Below are 18,140 nucleotides of genomic sequence, written 5' to 3'. Positions count from 1 at the left end.
AATAGAAAGTGTGATATTTGACGCGGACACGCGTATTTGTGTCATAGAAAGCTGCTGAACTGTCGCCGTTGAGCGGGAGTGTATTTAGAGAAGCCAGAAGCAATGACGCCCAAAACAGAAGAAACAGCGAACGTTTGCCCTATCGTGTACTTATATTTTCGAAAAAAGTTTGTGCCTCATGGCCTTATCGCCTCTCAGACCATTACTAAAATGCGCAAAAGCTGCCCGAGCCATTTGATATTAAAGGCCTCACCTAGTAGAGGCGTGGTGACCTGTTGACGGCCGTCGGTAGTTAGGTGCAAGCTTTGCTATTGTCACGGGGTCGTAACGTGGCCAAAGACAGAAAACTTCGTGTTGGGATTTAACTGTTTATTTGGGCGAACCTGTGCCCGGTAAAGGGAAAGTCTAATTACAGCAGCAGTCTTACACAGATAGCAGTCTCGGACTGATAGCGGCGAACGCAGCGTCGGCCTTCGATCAACAACTGACAAGCGGCGAAGCGCGTCGGCATTTATACCCTTGCCGTCGAATGTTCTAGCGTTATCGCTGGCGGTGGCGTAGGTTCCAGAACAATCTGTACCATTCGCACAGTGGGCGTGATCTTATCGAAATGATCTACTACAGTCCGGAACCTTCTCGAAACCTGCAGGCGCGGTTTGCGCCGAGAATTGTGTGGTGTTTCGGAACGATAACAAAAACTTGTGAAATGGAACGTGGCCTTGCCCACCTCTGAAAAAAGGCATCGTCCCGATGCTCTAACTAAAGATGAAGGTACAATAATAATGCAAGAAAGTACAATGAATAATATACAATACAACAATAATACAAAAAACACTGTTTCAGTTTGTTAACGTGCATGAAACGGCTTGAGGCGCGCGACATGGACGACAAAAGGTCGCGATCGGCGTCGTGGAGAGTTCGTGATGCCGTCGGGGACAACCTCGTAATCAAGTGGGCCGAGACGTCGAACCACCTTGTACGGTCCGAAGTACCGTCGCAGAAGCTTTTCACTTAATCCACGTCGGCGTATCGGCGTCCACACCCAAACACGTTCACCGGGCTGGTATTCCACGAAGCGTCGTCGAAGGTTGTAACGGTGGCTGTCGGTCGTCTGTTGATTCTTGATACGAAGACGCGCAAGTTGTCGGGCTTCTTCGGCGCGTTGAAGGTACTCGCTCACATCGAGGTTTTCTTCGTCGGTGACGTTGGGTAACATGGCATCGAGCGTCGTTGCCGGGCTCCTTCCGTAGACCAGTTCGTATGGAGATATCTGCGTCGTCTCCTGCACCGCCGTGTTGTATGCGAAGGTCACATACGGAAGAATGGTGTCCCACGTCTTGTGTTCGACATCGACGTACACTGACAGCATGTCGGCGATCGTCTTGTTAAGCCGCTCGGTGAGGCCGTTGGTCTGTGGGTGGTATGCTGTCGTCCGGCGGTGGTTTGTTTGGCTGTATGCCAAGATCGCTTGAGTTAAGTCGGCAGTGAATGCCGTTCCTCTGTCGGTGATAAGGACCTCCGGGGCGCCGTGACGTAGGACGATATTTTCGACGAAGAACTTAGCTACCTCGGATGCACTGCCTTTTGGCAGGACTTTTGTCTCGGCGTAGCGGGTGAGGTAGTCGGTAGCTACCACGATCCACTTGTTTTCGAAAGCCGACGTCGGGAACGGCCCGAGTAGGTCCATACCAATCTGCTGGAAAGGTCGGCAAGGTGGATCAATTGGCTGCAGAAGTCCCGCTGGCCTTGGGCCTTGTCAGCGGTGTCTTGCGTCGCTGACAGTCCCGGCATGTCCTCACATAACGAGTGACGTCGGTGGTAAGACGTGGCCAGTAGTACCTTTCTTGTATCCTCGCGAGCGTGCGGGAAACACCGAGGTGTCCTGCCGTCGGATCGTCGTGCAGGGCCTGCAGGAGTTCTGGTCGCAGAGCTGAAGGGACCACAAGGAGGTACGTAGCTCGAAGCGGTGAAAAATTTTTCTTTTGTAGAAGACCGTTTCGTAGAAAAAACGACGCAAGTGCGCGCTTGAATACCTTCGGGACTTCGGCGGTCCTGCCTTCGAGGTATTCTATTAGGGCTTTAAGTTCCGGGTCAGCTCGCTGTCGTTCAGCGAAGTCGTCGGTAGTTATCGTTCCCAAAAAGTAGTCGTCATCCGAGTCGTCGGGTAGCAGTTGGTCGACAGGCGCACGAGAGAGACAGTCAGCGTCGGAGTGTTTTTTTGCCGGACTTGTAAATGACAGTAATGTCATATTCTTGAAGTCTCAGGCTCCATCGTGCGAGGCGACCTGAAGGGTCCTTCAAGGTGGCTAGCCAACACAAGGCGTGGTGGTCGCTCACAACTTTGAAGGGCCTGCCGTAGAGGTAGGGGCGAAATTTCGACGTAGCCCAGATGATGGCGAGGCACTCCTTTTCTGTTGTGGAATAATTTGCTTCTGCTTTGGATAGCGATCGGCTGGCGTAACTAATAACCCTTTCAAGTCCGTCAGCCCTCTGCACAAGAACGGCGCTAAGACCTACGCTGCTTGCGTCAGTATGTATTTCTGTCTCGGTGAATTCGTCGAAATGGGCAAGTAACAGAGGCGTCTGGAGGCGGTGTTTAAGCTCCTGGAAAGCGTGTTCCTGCGGCGTTTCCCACTTAAACTCCACGTCGGCCTTGGTAAGGTTAGTGAGAGGATCGGCGATGCGGCGAAGTTTTTCACGAACCACCTATAATAGGCACACAGGCCCAGAAATCGGCGCATGGCTTTCTTTTCAGTGGGCGGCGGGAAGTCGGCGATAGCGGCTGTTTTCCGTGGATCAGGACGAACTCCAGACTTGCTGATAACGTGCCCCAGAAACAAGAGCTCCTCATACGCAAATCTGCACTTTTCTGGCTTCAGTGTGAGTCCGGACGTCTTGATGGCTTGCAGTACAGCTTCAAGGCGCCGAAGATGCTCGTCGAAACTCGAGGAAAACACGACGACGTCGTCCAAGTACACAAGGCAAGTCTGCCACTTCAATCCTGCCAGTACTGTATCCATAACGCGTTGAAAAGTTGCAGGCGCTGAGCAAAGGCCGAAGGGCATCACCTTAAACTCGAAGAGGCCGTCCGGTGTTATAAACGCCGTCTTCTTTCGGTCTCTTTCGTCGACCTCGATTTGCCAATAGCCAGTCTTGAGGTCCATTGACGAGAAGTACTTGGCGTTATGGAGCCGATCAAGGGCGTCGTCTATTCGTGGGAGAGGATACACGTCCTTTCTTGTGATTTTGTTCAGGCGGCGATAATCGACGCAGAAACAAAGGGCCCCATCCTTTTTCTTCACTAACACCACGGGGGATGCCCACGGACTCTTGGACGGCTGGATAATGTCATCTCGCAGCATTTCATCAACTTGTCTCTTCATTGCCTCACGTTCTCGCGTCGAAACCCGGTACGGACTCTGACGGAGTGGTCTGGCATTTTCTTCGGTTTTGATTCGATGTTTCGTGATTGGGGTCTGCCGACTTTTCGATGACGACGAAAAGCAATCTTCGTATTGCAGGATCAGGGCCTTGAGCTGTTCTTGCTTATCGTTCGGAAGTCTGGGATTGACGTCGAAAGCTATGGGAGGGGCTTGGTTCCTCTGAGCAGGTTCCGCAGAATCGGCGAGAGCGAAAGCACTGGTGGCTTCGACAATTTCTTCGATGTATGCGACCGTTGTTCCTTTGTTATGTTTGTACTCATTGCTGAAATTCGTGAGCATAACTGTTGCTTTGCCTCCCCGCAGCTCTGCAATTCCTCTTGCGACGCAAATATTTCGGGTGACCAACATATGCTGACTGCCTTCAACGACGCCTTCCAAGTCAGGTGATTTAGGAGCGCCGACTGAATTAATGACGCTTGAGCGAGGCGGAATGGTGACTTGTTCTTCCAGCACATTGAAGGCATGGTGTCCTGACGGCGTGCGCGGCGGTAGTGCTTCTTCTGTGGATAACGTTATCGACCTTGTTTTTAGGTTGATGATAGCACCATGGAGGCATAAGAAGTCCATGCCAAGGATGACATCTCTCGAGCAACGCTGTAGGACTACGAAGTCTGTAGGATAAGTACGGCCGTTAATGGTGACTCTCGCTCTGCAGATTCCTGCAGGCGTTACGAGATGACCTCCGGCTGTGCGGATTTCAGGGCCTTTCCAAGCTGTCCTAACTTTCTTTAACTTCGCGGCGAACGACCCACTGATGACCGAATAGTCGGCTCCAGTATCGACGAGAGCAGTCACACTGTGGCCGTCGATAAGAACGTCGAGGTCGCTAGTTCGCCCACTCGCATTACAGTTAGGGCGTGGCGTCGGGTCACGGCTGCGTCGGCTTGTTCCGCTGCTTCCATGTTGCGTCGTCCGGACACCTTCGGTAAGTGAGCTTTTGCCTTCAGGGCTTTGCCTGGCTGGGGTTGTGTTCAAAAAGCTCCGTCGCGTCGGCGTCGTCATCGGAGGATCTTCGGTAGTTCGTCGCACAGCAACCGCACCTCCATCGGTTGCTGCCCTTAGTTTCCCGGATACCGGCTAGGAGACCGGCCCCGCGTTGGGCCAGAGTACTGCCGGGGGTGCGGTGACATGCGGTGGCTGGGCGACGGCGAACGGGAAGGACTTCATGGTGTCCATTGAGTTCCTGCCAGGTAGTCGGCGATGTCACGTGGCCGATCTCTTGGCTGCGGATGCGGTGCATTGACGGCGAAGCCACGCAGTCCCATCTGTCGGTACTGGCAACGGCGGTATGTGTGCCCGGCCTCGCCGCAGTGGTAGCAGAGCGGGCGGTTGTCAGGTGCACGCCAAACGTCCGTTTTCCTCGGTGCACTGCGCTGTCCCGCTGGGCAACGGTAGGACGTCGGTTGGGGTGGTGGCGGCGGTGGCGTCTGGCGACGGAAAAGTGACGCGGCGGCGTTTTGGCGTGGACGGGGAGGAGCGTTGTGGCGCACTGCAGCGGCGTAGCTCATAGTTTCTGGCTAGGGCGGCGGTGTTTCGGGAATTCGAAGCGATTGCCGGACTTCTTCTCGCACAATGTCGGCGATCGAATCCACTTGAGGCTGCGCCGAAGGCAACAGTTAGCGCAGCTCTTCCCGCACAATCGCTCGGATCGTTTCACGCAGGTCGTCGGAGTCACTGGCTTGAGCAGCAGCGAATTCTGGAGTCAGGCGACGATTATACTGTCTGGTGCGCATGTCCAGCGTTTTTTTGATGGTGGTCGCCTCGGATACAAATTCTTGGACGGTGTTCGGTGAATTCCTCATTAGTCCCGCGAAGAGCCCCTGTTTGACCCCTCGCATGAGGAAACGAACTTTCTTTTCCTCGGGCATGTCTGGGTCAGCGTGACGGAATAGGCGGGTCATCTCCTCTGTGAAAATTCCAACCTTTTCATTTGGGAGCTGAACCCGGGTCTCGAGTAGAGCAGCGGCCCTCTGTTTGCGAGCGACACTTGCGAACGTTTGAAGAAATGCGCCGCAGAAGACATCCCACGTTCGGAGCGTGGACTCCCGATTCTCTAGCCAGGTCCTTGCGGTGTCTTCCAGGTAAAAGTACACATGACGGAGCTTTTCTTCGTTGTCCCAGTGGTTGAGGGCGGCCACACGGTCGTATGTTTCTAGCCAGGTTTCCGGGTCTTCAAACGATGAGCCATGGAACGTTGGTGGTTCCCTGGGTTGATGAATGACGATCGCGGGCTGGGACGCTCCGGTTGTCATTGTCGCTGCAGTCGAGGTCATGGTCTTGGTCTTCCGCACCGCACCTTGTCTTGTAGCAGGCCGTACTCCGGTGGGAGACCTTGCTGTCGGCGGCTCGTTCGCTGCTCTTGGTTGGCGTCGGTGTCTTCTCCGCGAAGGGGGCTGGATTCACGGCTTGACGGGGGCGTCCGGTACATGAACGAAGCAGCACCTCCACCAGATGTCACGGGGTCGTAACGTGGCCAAAGACAGAAAACTTCGTGTTGGGATTTAACTGTTTATTTGGGCGAACCTGTGCCCGGTAAAGGGAAAGTCTAATTACAGCAGTAGTCTTACGCAGATAGCAGTCTCGGACTGATAGCGGCGAACGCAGCGTCGGCCTTCGATCAACAACTGACAAGCGGCGAAGCGCGTCGGCATTTATACCCTTGCCATCGAATGTTCTAGCGTTATCGCTGGCAGGGGAGTAGGTTCCAGAACAATCTGTACCGTTCGCACAGTGGGCGTGATCTTATCGAAATGATCTACTACAGTCCGGAACCATCTCGAAACCTGCAGGCGCGGTTTGCGCCGAGAATTGTGTGGTGTTTCGGAACGATAACAAAAACTTGTGAAATGGAACGTGGCACTATTGTCGTGTGCAAACCAGAAGTTATTCATGAAGGCCAACATTATACAGAGCAGCAAGTAAAGGACGCAAAGAACGGAAAAAGACTGAAGGTGACCGCAGCATCCTGGACACTGAAATCATGCGTATGACTAACGTAGTTTCCTGCTGTACCTTAGGGTTATAGTTGTAACTCTACGAGACAGGTTCGGCTGACGTCTTGAGGCAATCGATGAGACACTGCGGTTAAACACTCCCACGTGAAGAATCTAACAGGTCAAGATGGCGAGAATGGCCCGTTAGCAAGGACACTCTTCAAGGTCATATGCAGCTCATTCAACAAGAAGATGTTCCGTCGTAGAGTGAGCCTTTATTCTTACCAGCTTATAATGCGCTTGTGAAGTGTTCCTAAGTTGTCATAAGTATAAATTAACAACTTGCCGTATGCTTTATACTTCCAAGTAATTACATTATTTGACTGCTGTTTGCGACTGGATATATAATGTGCTTCATTTTTACCGCAAAAGCGTTGGTACTCTTATTTAAGGAACGTTTATCTAAATGAGAACACGTCATGCGAATAGTTGCACTATAAAACTACACAATATTTGGCAGACCCCTCGTACCTGAGAATCAACATTATGAAAAGCATGTGAAGGGAAGGTGACCGCGTTGCAATTTTTTTATTGAGCGATACGTCGTGAATAGACGCTAAATATATGTACTAATGCTGGACCCACAACATTGAAGAGCTGCAGATTTTTATATAACCAGTTTTTTGCATTGGCGCAACGATGCCAACTAGAACACGCGTATTAGCAACACCAGCAGCTGATATGAAGGACTGATGCTCGCGAGGATGCTGGCCCTGAACATTGCTACATAAATCAAATTCAGCCCATGGCAACCAACCAGATTTGTCGTGAGCTCGACGTGATGGCTGTATCAAATGAGTACATATGTAATGTTGGGTAAGCAGCACTACAACAGCTATTGACGTTTCATGAAGATTAGCGTCTGTTTGAAAAGTAGTCCAAAACCTCACGTAGCTCGGTGGTAAAATGCTTCATTGCCACACAGAATGCTTGCATTCGACTCCAGCTTGGACCCTGACATTTATGATTTGCATTCGCATGGTAGACGCTACCAATGTCAAGTATTTATTAAGGCTCGCGCGTTAAAATTGTCCATGTGTGCTCTCGTCTTTCTTGGGTAGACACAAAGTGTCTATCACCAGCGGCACATACACGCATAACAGCGGCACATAACCGTCCCTGAGTATGTGCCCCTGGTTGGTGGGAAGTATTTGACGACGTACGTGACGGGATTGTGACAGTGCGCATGTCTTGACCAGCGCTTCATATTCGTCAAGTCATATTACCCTACTAAACCATATTAAAAAACAAAGAGCTTCCATGACACGTGACACCTTATCTTAGATGACCACCGTCTACACTAAAGAGACCGTCACCCAAATACACTGAACACGATGCTTTTAACAAAATACTCACTCACGATGCCGCTCAAGTAGCACATTCACCCCTAGAATTTTTCAGTATTTTTTTCTTCATCACTTTATTCTTTCAGTCTTTGCCGTTCTTTCGCTCCTAATTTTTCGCTCATAATGTTATAAAAACGAGACTGAGCAGCTTGTACCTTCGTTTCCGGCGAAGGCCAGACCCTGACCAAAACTACCGAAATAAATGCTTCCGATGCATTTGTTTTTACGGAGCATCTCCTTGACTATCTTCAAAAATACGGCCACTTTCGCCGCCATTATGCCTGCTGGAATATATATATATATATATATATATATATATATATATATATATATATATATATATATATGTGTGTGTGTGTGTGTGTGTGTGTGTGTGTGTGTTTGTGTGACGTATGAAGCTATGCATGGTTAGGAGATGTAGAGAAGGAAGAAGTGAGAATAGAATAAACATGGGGTATGAGCCAGGTCACGTCACCCAGACATCATAGCGTCACACGAGTCGACAGGATGAAGACCTCGCTACCACTTCATCGCCCGGCCATCATCATCGAAGACCTCAGCGAGACGCAGTGACCGAACGCGGACCACAAAAAAACGCGGACCATCAAAACCATCAAGCATAATGACAGCAGGATCAGACGACCTTGACATCCCTAAGTACACCGGATCAGCGGACGACGTGCCCGTACAGAATTGGTTCAACCTGTTCGAGCTCCATGCCGCCGCTGCATCATGGTCGGAACGGGAAATGATCATCAACTTTACTGACTACAACTCCGGTGAGGCACTTAAGTTTTACCTGTTACACATACTCGAAAACGACAAATCATGGCAAGAGATCAGAGAAGAGATGATTGCCCGTTTTAAAGACTACGACAAGGACTTCCTCATCACCGGCCATCTGCATACAACCACACGCGGGCGTCCCAGTCCACGCTTATTTCTCAAGGAACGTAGCTTTCCACCAGGTTTCCCTTCACGAAAGCCGGTATTTTCAAAGTCGTCGCTCCAGCACACGACATGAGACGTTGCTTACCCACCTCAAGCGCTTCATTTTTTGTCTCGTATACGGGGTCCACCACCTGGTTTTCCATCACGCGGCTCTTCAAGCGTTCCTGACGCTCACCATTTGCCCCATAAGGAGACCACGTTCACGATAGACGAGTTGACACACCGAGAAAATGCCCAGTCGAGCCATGGTCCTTCCGCACAGGTTAATGCATCACCGTCTGGTGCATACACACTCGACAGTCGAAGCAACACCGAAGGGTTAGGCGCATCGAACGTCACACGCTGCCATGCGCAAGTGCCTTTCGTAGTGAACAGTGCAGAAAAAGCTCTTAAGAACTTTCTATCAACTCTGAAGCATTATCTTCATTGCCTGTATTGCATGACAACAGCTCACAGACTACAAGCTGCCGACTGGAGACCACATCAGGTTGTCATGAAAACCAGTGCGATGTTCAAGAAGGGCTTCCACCGCAACACGATCCACAGCAACGTCAGCAACGCCAGCAAAAGCAAGTCCGTGGATCGCAGACACTAACGGACACACCATTAAGGACGACGACGCAAAGCAAGCCTCTTAAAACAAATTCAAAAAGCGAGGCAACTTTGCATAAGTGATCAGCGCCAGAAACGCATTTGGCACAAAATATAAAGACTGCGCCTAAGATTACAGCTCCAAAACCTCAGGAAATGCTGAACACGACAAAAAGTCACCAGTTCTACAAAGCAAAGATTCAGACACCATCCCATTACTTTGCGACAACGGAGCCAACGCCACACAAAACTACGAAAGAGACTGAAAGTTATAATTTGTACAACGCACGAACATAGACATAATTCCTTGAACTTCAGTTCTTTTACGCGCAGGCTGCAAGCACTAAGTCTGTCTCAGCCGCGACACAGAATACAGCGCGTACGACCGAGGATTCGGCGCCTGCGACATTCAACCTTCAAATGCTTCAAGGACTTCCAACCTTGTTCGTTCCTCGCAGGTGCTCAAGTCATGCCATGATCAGTGCAGTTTTGCAAGACGCGGTTACCTTCTCCAGAACGCCACAGCCAACCTCGCCCACCAGAACTCCCCCATTCAATGGACTGCTGCACTCTTTTCTGAAATTTTGCGAGTTCACGGAACACCACTGGGACATGAAATCAATTCTGCATTTTGACAATTGTGACTTCTCAACTTTGTCTTGTTTACTTTTTCTTGTTCGTAATCCATGCCTTCTTTTGGGGGGAGGGGGAATCATGCGACGTATGAAGCGATGTATGGTTAGGAGGAGTAGAGAAGGAAGAAGTGAGAATAGAATAAACATGGGGTATGAGCCAGGCCACGTCACCCAGTCAACGTAGCGCCATATATATATATATATATATATATATATATTGTACCGAAGCATAGTGGCGCCAGCTCTGTGCCAGCGTGAAAGAAGACGTTGACGTCCGTGTGTGGCTCGTGCTAGCCGGGTTCCTGCCTGTACCAGCTTGTTGCGGCTAACGTTTCTGTAATAATAACCTGTGCTTTTACGCAACCTTGCTCGTTGCATTTGGTGGAAACGTGCTGGGTAACGTCCTGGAGCTCCGCAGCCGTAAGCTACCATCTCAGTCCACGATGACCGAGCGCGTCGATCCCCCACGAGGCTCTTCCACGCTGCCACCCGTCATGTGTTCTGGTGTACTTCGTCTGCGCGACCCACCAGTATACAACGGCACTGAAGATCAAGATGTCGAGGACTGGCTGGCAGAGTACGAGCATGCCAGCGCGATTAACAAGTGGGATGACCCTGCGAAGCTGATTCACGTCATCTTCTACTTGACGGATTTGGCCAACCTATGGTTCACCAACCACCAAGCCGACATCCCCACCTGGTCGGTTTTCAAAGAGGCCGTCACCTCGTTTTTCGGTCGTCCAGCCATGCGTAAGCTTCGCGCTGAACTGGGACTGCGGGGACGATTTCAGCGAAATGGTGAGAGCTTCACAAGCTACATTGAGGATGTGATCAGCCTCTGTAGGCGAGTTGATGACAGGATGACGGAGGCTGACAGAATAAAGAACATAATGAAAGGCATTGATGACGACGCTTTTCATATGCTTGTGGCCAAAGACCCACAGACCGTCACGGCCTTGATTCAGTTATGTCAAAGTTTCGATGAGCTGCGCAAGCAACGAGTTTCTACACGTCGCGCTAATACGCAGACAGCTGATATTTCGGCCTTGGAGTGCAAAAAAAGTGGCCCCGACAACAGCGTGTTAATGCCTCAAATTCAACAGTACATCCGGGAGGAAGTTGCTCGACAGCTCTCTCTTGTCGCCACCATCAACGAGACCCCCACAACACTGGACCACTCACTTCACCGTGCTATTCAGACGCAAGTTGCCGAGGCTCTCCCTTCGCCCACATACCCAATATCAGTGGCTGCACCGCTGACTTATGCAGAAGCCGTCCGCCGACCTTCTGCCCAACCGCCGCTCCCTTCATACAGTCCAGCCACCAACTACTACAGGTCACCAGTTTCAGTTTATCCGGTAAATCGGCCCATTCCACCACCTCGAGCACCTGTCAACTCTTGGCGTACTCAGGATAATCGGCCCATCTGCTACAACTGTGGTATTCCAGGACATGTCGCGCGCTACTGTCGTCGCCGTGGATTCTATTTTAATGATGTGCAGCAATCCGGCAACATACCTCGGCCATCAGAATCGCATGTGACACCTGATTCGCATGACCCCCGCTCACGTCGACCAGACTTCAGCCGACGTCGATCTCCTTCACCCCGTCTTCGGTCTCCTTCCCCCATGCTTCGCCGTTCCAACCACGCCCAGGAGGAAAACTAACAGTCGCAGTTCCTGAGGCAAGAGCTGCGCCACCGACGAAATTTCCAAGGCCTCATCTATCGCCCCCTAACGAGATTGCCGTGTTTGTAGACGGTTTTGCCACAACTGCTCTTGTCGACACAGGTGCCGCTATTTGTATAATCAGTGAAGTGTTATGCCGCAAACTGAACAAAGTGACGACTCCACTGGTTGAAATTTCTTTACGCACGGCGAGTTCGCAACACGTCCAACCTTCTGCCACATGCACTGCTCGTGTTGTGATTCAAGGAGTGCTTTACATCGTAGAATTTGTCGTCCTTCCGCATGCGTCTCATGAAATCATCCTGGGATGGAACTTTCTTTCCGCTAATCATGCGGTTGTCGACTGCGCTCGTGCTCAACTCGTTTTGTTTCCATTCAGCACGACATTCATAGATCTCCCTCGCTCACCCAAAAAGGTGATCGTCGCCGCTGACGTCGTCATTTCTGCTTTTTCGGTCACCGCGGTATCTCTTTTGTGCAACTCCGTTTCCGATTCAACTGCCCTATTTATGCCGTCACAAGAATGCGCTCGTCGCCGGAACCTTGTCGTCCCGTTTGCCGTAATAACACTTGCCGATGGCTCCAGTGCCGTGTACGTGTGCAATCCGTTCCCTTGTCCCGCTACCTTATTGCATGGCGAATGCATTGGGAGTCTTGACACTTATGATGACATCTTTCCTTTCGATGCCCGTTCTGATACGACACCGATGTCCGTGGATGCTGTCACAGCTGGCACCGCGCCCTCACTACCTGACGAAGACGTTCTGTTGCGCAGCGTAGACACCGGCCTTACGCAAGACCAGCGCAATCAGCTCATTCAACTACTTGACCGTTTCTGCGCCTCCTTCGACCACAGACAACCTCCCTTGGGACGCACGTCAGTTGTCGCTCACCATATCGACACCGGTCATCATACTCCACTTCGTCAGCGCCCCTACCGCGTCTCGCAGGCCGAGCGTGACGTCATCACTCAACACGTCGACGAGATGCTGCAACGTGGTGTTATTCAGCACTCACACAGTCCTTGGGCTTCGCCAGTGGTCCTCGTGCGAAAAACGGATGGCTCCACCAGGTTTTGCGTGGATTATCGTCGACTAAACAACATCACACGCAAGGATGTTTATCCCCTGCCACGCATTGATGACGCCTTGGATTGCCTTCAAGGTGCGGAGTTTTTCTTTTCACTGGATCTGCGCTCTGGATATTGGCAAGTACCAATGGCTGAACCAGACCGTCCAAAAACGGCGTTTGTGACCCCTGACGGCTTATATGAATTTAATGTAATGCCCTTCGGTCTTTGCAATGCGCCTGCGACTTTTGAAAGAATGATGGACAGTGTCTTCAGGGGACTTAAATGGCACATCTGTCTTTGCTATTTAGACGACATAGTTGTATTCTCGGCGAATTTTGAAACTCATCTTTCCCGTCTGGAACAAGTTCTCCAGTGCCTTACGGCAGCCGGGTTGCAACTTAACTTCAGGAAATGTCGTTTTGGCGCCCGCAAACTCACAATTCTCGGCCACGTCGTTTCGAAAGAAGGAATATCGCCAGATCCTGCCAAACTGCGTGCCGTTGCCGAGTACCCCAAGCCTACTACCCTAAAGGAGCTTCGTAGTTTCATAGGCTTGTGTTCCTATTTTCGGCGTTTCATTCGCAATTTTGCCTCTAGAATTGCCCCTCTGACTCAGCTTCTCTCCCGTAGCACGGACCTCTCTGGCTGGAATTCCCACTGCGATGAGGCATTCACGGCGCTACGCCGGCTACTCATCTCTCCGCCAGTTCTCCGCCACTTCGATCCCAATGCACCCACTGAAATTCACACGGATGCAAGCGGTGTCGGCCTCGGTGCCATTCTCGCTCAACGCAAGGATGGCTGCGACGAGTACGTTGTCGCCTATGCCAGCCGTACACTAACGAAGGCAGAGTCCAACTATTCCGTCACGGAAAAGGAGTGCTTGGCTATCATTTGGGCTATAGGAAAATTTCGCACCTACCTTTACGGACGCCAGTTTGACGTTGTCACAGATCACCATGCCTTATGCTGGTTAGCGTCCATGAAAGATCCTACTGGCCGCCTCGCTCGTTGGGCTTTACGCCTTCAGGAATACGATATCCGTGTTGTTTATCGCTCAGGACGCAGACATTCAGACGCCGATGCACTATCCCGTTCTCCACTGCCTCCTGACCTTGCCTGCTTATCAACTGCCATTTGCGATTCATCATCGTTGAGCATCACTGACATGCCATCCGAACAGCGCAAGGATCCCTGGATCAATTCTTTGCTCGACGTCCTCTCTCACAGTTCGTCAGAAACGACTTCACGCTCCCTCTCTCGTCAAGCAAGACACTTTGCTGTCCGTGAAGGCTTGTTGTATCGCCGCAATTACGTGACGGATGGCCGTAGGTGGCTCCTTGTCATTCCTCGTCATTTGCGTTCAGACATCTGCGCTGCCTTTCACGATGACCCCCAGAGTGGCCACGCTGGAGTGTTTAAGACTTACTCTCGCCTTCGTCTAAGATACTACTGGCGCGGCATGTATCGGCACGTTCGCCAGTACGTTCGGTCATGCACCACGTGTCAACGACGCAAGACGCCTTCTCACAGCACTGCTGGCCCTTTGCAACCCTTAACCTGCCCAGCGAGACCAATCGACCGCGTCGGAATTGGTATTTATGGTCCTCTACCCAACTCTCTTCGAGGCAACCGGTGGATTATCGTCGCCGTGGATCATTTAACACGCTACGCTGAAACATCTGCGCTGCCTGCTACCACTGCGAAAGACGTTGCGTCCTTTCTTCTTCACCATCTCATTTTGCGACACGGTGCACCTCGTGAATTACTCAGTGACCGTGGACGCGTGTTTCTCTCGAACGCCGTCGACGAGCTACTCAAGGCATGTCGCACTGTCCATAGGAAATCCTCGGCATACCATCCCCAAACCAATGGCATGACAGAACGCTTTAACCGTACCCTTGGAGATATGCTTGCCATGTACGCCTCTGACGACCACACTAATTGGGACCAAGTGCTCCCTTTTGTCACGTACGCGTACAACTCTGCGCCACAAACAACCACTGGCTTTTCTCCTTTCTTCCGTCTATACGGACGTGAGCCATCATGCTCCATGGACACCATTCTTCCATACAGGCCTGATGTTTCCGAAGCGACGCCTGTTTCCGAAGCAGTTGCTTATGCCGAAGAGTGTCGTCAACTCGCTCGCTCATTTACCGCCCAAGACCAATGGCGCCAGAAAACTGACCACGATTCCTCTGCGTCTACTGTACACTATAACCCAGGAATGCTGGTTTGGCTCTGGGTCCCGTCTATCCCTCCCGGTCTTTCCCCGAAGCTTTCGTCGAAATACCATGGCCCCTACCGTGTGGTGCGGCAAACATCTCCTGTCAACTATGAAGTTGAGCCCATTGATCCACCCTCGGACCAACGCTGCCGTGGGCGTGAAACAGTACACGTATCACGCCTCAAACCGTGCTATGACCCCCTTGTCGTGTCCTTTCCCTAGGTCGCCAGGTTGGCTCCTTTCTGCGCGGGGAGTGATTGTACCGAAGCATAGTGGCGCCAGCTCTGTGCCAGCGTGAAAGAAGACGTTGACGTCCGTGTGTGGCTCGTGCTTGCCGGGTTCCTGCCTGTACCAGCTTGTTGCGGCTAACGTTTCTGGAATAATAACCTGTGCTTTTACGCAACCTTGCTCGTTGCAATATATATATTAGGGGCTGTCGTAGTCTTCAAGTCTTGTAGAATGCGAGAGTGCTAGAACGTGGAGAGTGGAGCCCAGCACCTACTCATAGGTAGAGCCTCAGTCTGATTGATTGATTTGTGGGGTTCAACGTCCCAAAACCACCATATGATTATGAGAGACGCCGTAGTGGAGGACTCCGGAAATTTTGATTACATTGGGTTTTTTAACGTGCACCCAAATCTGAGCACACGGGCCTGCGACATTTCCGCCTCTATCGGAAATGCAGCCGCCTCAGCCTGGATGCGAACCCGCGACCTGCGGGTCAGCAGCCGAGTACCTTAGCCACTAGACCACAGTGGCGGGGCAAGAGCCTCATTCTCAAAAGCGGACAATTCTCATTCAGAGTTTAGAAAGAAATCCAGGTAGCAATAACAATACATCAAAACGTGCTTGATCCGTTCATCATACGAACGGTCATTACACGAAATTGAAGCTTTTCCTTACAGAGTACCTGAATACTTACTGCACGCTGATCTAAGAGAGTCAGCACGATGTCTTTTGAGGTTTCACGGCTAGTCATTTAACGTGGACACATCCACGTATACTTTAGTGATGCATCTCCCTTTCGACAACAAACGTGTATTTTTAATGATTAAACAAATCCTCATGGTCAGCGGTGTCTGCGGGAGCGTAGTGCTTTTACAAAAAATGTTAACAGGTTACAGTACAAGGTACTCTAGTATGCGAGAGAATACAGTCGTCCCGTGTGCCTCACACTTGGGATATTTTAAGCAACGATCGAATCTGCCAATAGTCCAACATCGTTGTTCAAAGTAACCACGAAATCAGAGATGGTGGTGTGACAGCCAGGAGAGCCGCCACTGCGGAACTTGGGCTAAGGCGTCCTACTCGTGGCATGTCGAATGTTGAATTCCACTGCCCAATCAGAGACAATCGAAATACGCGTCTTGTCTGCGCTGTTGGCCAACCGCTGTTTTTGGTAGTGCGAGTGGGAGTAGATAACGGCAAATTACAGCCACTGACGCCAAGTTATTTTGGTATGTATGAATGCATTGGTATGTATGAATGCAGTTAGAAGTGTGCCTAGCACTTCTTGACACGGACTAAGGAGTCATTTGTTTGACGGTAATTGACAAAACTTTTTTCTTTGCTTTCTGCTCGTGCGTATTTTGACGTTATTTCCGTAACAAAGATGCGTCATTGAAGTATTGGTAGGCCCGGCGTATAAAACTGTCATGTTGAAAACCTGGGAGGGGGGGGCTCACTGGTGACCACCGCTGGTAATGTATTCGCTCATCAGAACAGGATTGGTTACTCTTGAACAGTACTTGGCCACAACTTTCCACATGAATACACTAAATAACCCTCAGCACTCAGCCCCCAGTGCCTGCGAAGCAACTGAAAAAGGTGGTGGGTGGAGAGACCTGCGACGCAGTGGAGGCCTGTGATAGAAATCTCCTCGTCCAGAGAGGCTGCCAGTGCAATCTGAATTTGGCTGCGTTAAACGCTGAAATGTTATAAAGGGAGGCCAGTCCATCTGGCCCTTTTTCAGCCTCCTCAGGATATGTTTAAATAACGTCAATCTCTCTCTCTTATCTAAATGAGATGTATAAAAGGATGTTATATTGGATGTTACAGGGCTCAGTGGCGTTAGGAAGACACATGAGACATAAACAGTTGAGGAATGGACATGTGCTATGTTATCACGGCATAGTTAACAAAAGAGAACTGGCGTGCAGTTCCTTATTTATAAAAATATAGCTGGTAACATGGGGGAATTCTATGTCATTAGTGATAGGCCGGTAAGTGTCGTAGTTAGAACCTTAATATAAATTTTGCAAGTAGACAGCACTGTACATGATCTGTGCTAAAGGCCTACATTACTTCCTATAAATTGTACGCTTAGCATAACCTTACATCAATGCATTCTTTAAAGTGTATAACATTTTTGGTACAGATAGTGAGACTGCTTTTCTACGTATATTTGAGTACTTCACTCAGTACTCGAATATACGTCGAATTTTCCTCTTGCATAGGCATAATGTTTCTATCTTACTGCAGAGACGCACATACACAAACGGCATACTAATGCACCGATTGTACCCTGCATTACATGAATATGCTGGCCCAATTCGCGCCGTACCTGACACGTTGGCCTAACTGATCCTGGAGTGTCCATGCAATACAAATACAGATATATTGCCTCAGTCGAACACCTGAAACGCTGGCAAAGAAAACGAACACCTTCTCGAAACATGGGATGCCAATCTCGCTCTAGAGGACCTGGACCAACAACAACGTCTCGTCGCCAGGGCCAAGGAGGCAGCGAAGGCCAGAGGGTTCCTGGAATGAGGAGACCTCCCACCTAAGGTTAAGCGGAACCTACACCGCTAGACCATTTCGAAAATAAACGTTTATTCCTCCCTAATAATTTTTCTGGCCGTTACCTAATGTTGGGATGCGCCCTAAGTAGACGTACGTGTGCATAATGTTTTGCGCGACTTCGTGAGCAATGTTTCTCGCAGCATTCAAGAAGCACTGTGTTTAACCTTCAAGAGAGGATCTGTGCATCAAGCCACGTCTAGGTACAAATACTCATAAACTTATCCATTACAATAAACCGCTGAGACGTGCGTCGAAATAAAAAGTCGAGGCGAAACAAGTGGCATTTTGGAAATATCGCTAACATCAACGAAAAATATCAAGCCATTGGCTCATTTAAATCTAGACAGTAACGACAATATTAGGTGGCGTTGTTACATTTATTCATACTT

The sequence above is a fragment of the Rhipicephalus microplus genome, chromosome 8, assembly GCF_043290135.1.
Source record: "Rhipicephalus microplus isolate Deutch F79 chromosome 8, USDA_Rmic, whole genome shotgun sequence".
NCBI classification, from domain to species: Eukaryota; Metazoa; Arthropoda; class Arachnida; order Ixodida; family Ixodidae; genus Rhipicephalus; species Rhipicephalus microplus.
The sequence above is the reverse complement of the archived record's forward strand: the minus strand, read 5'-3'. Positions refer to the sequence as shown.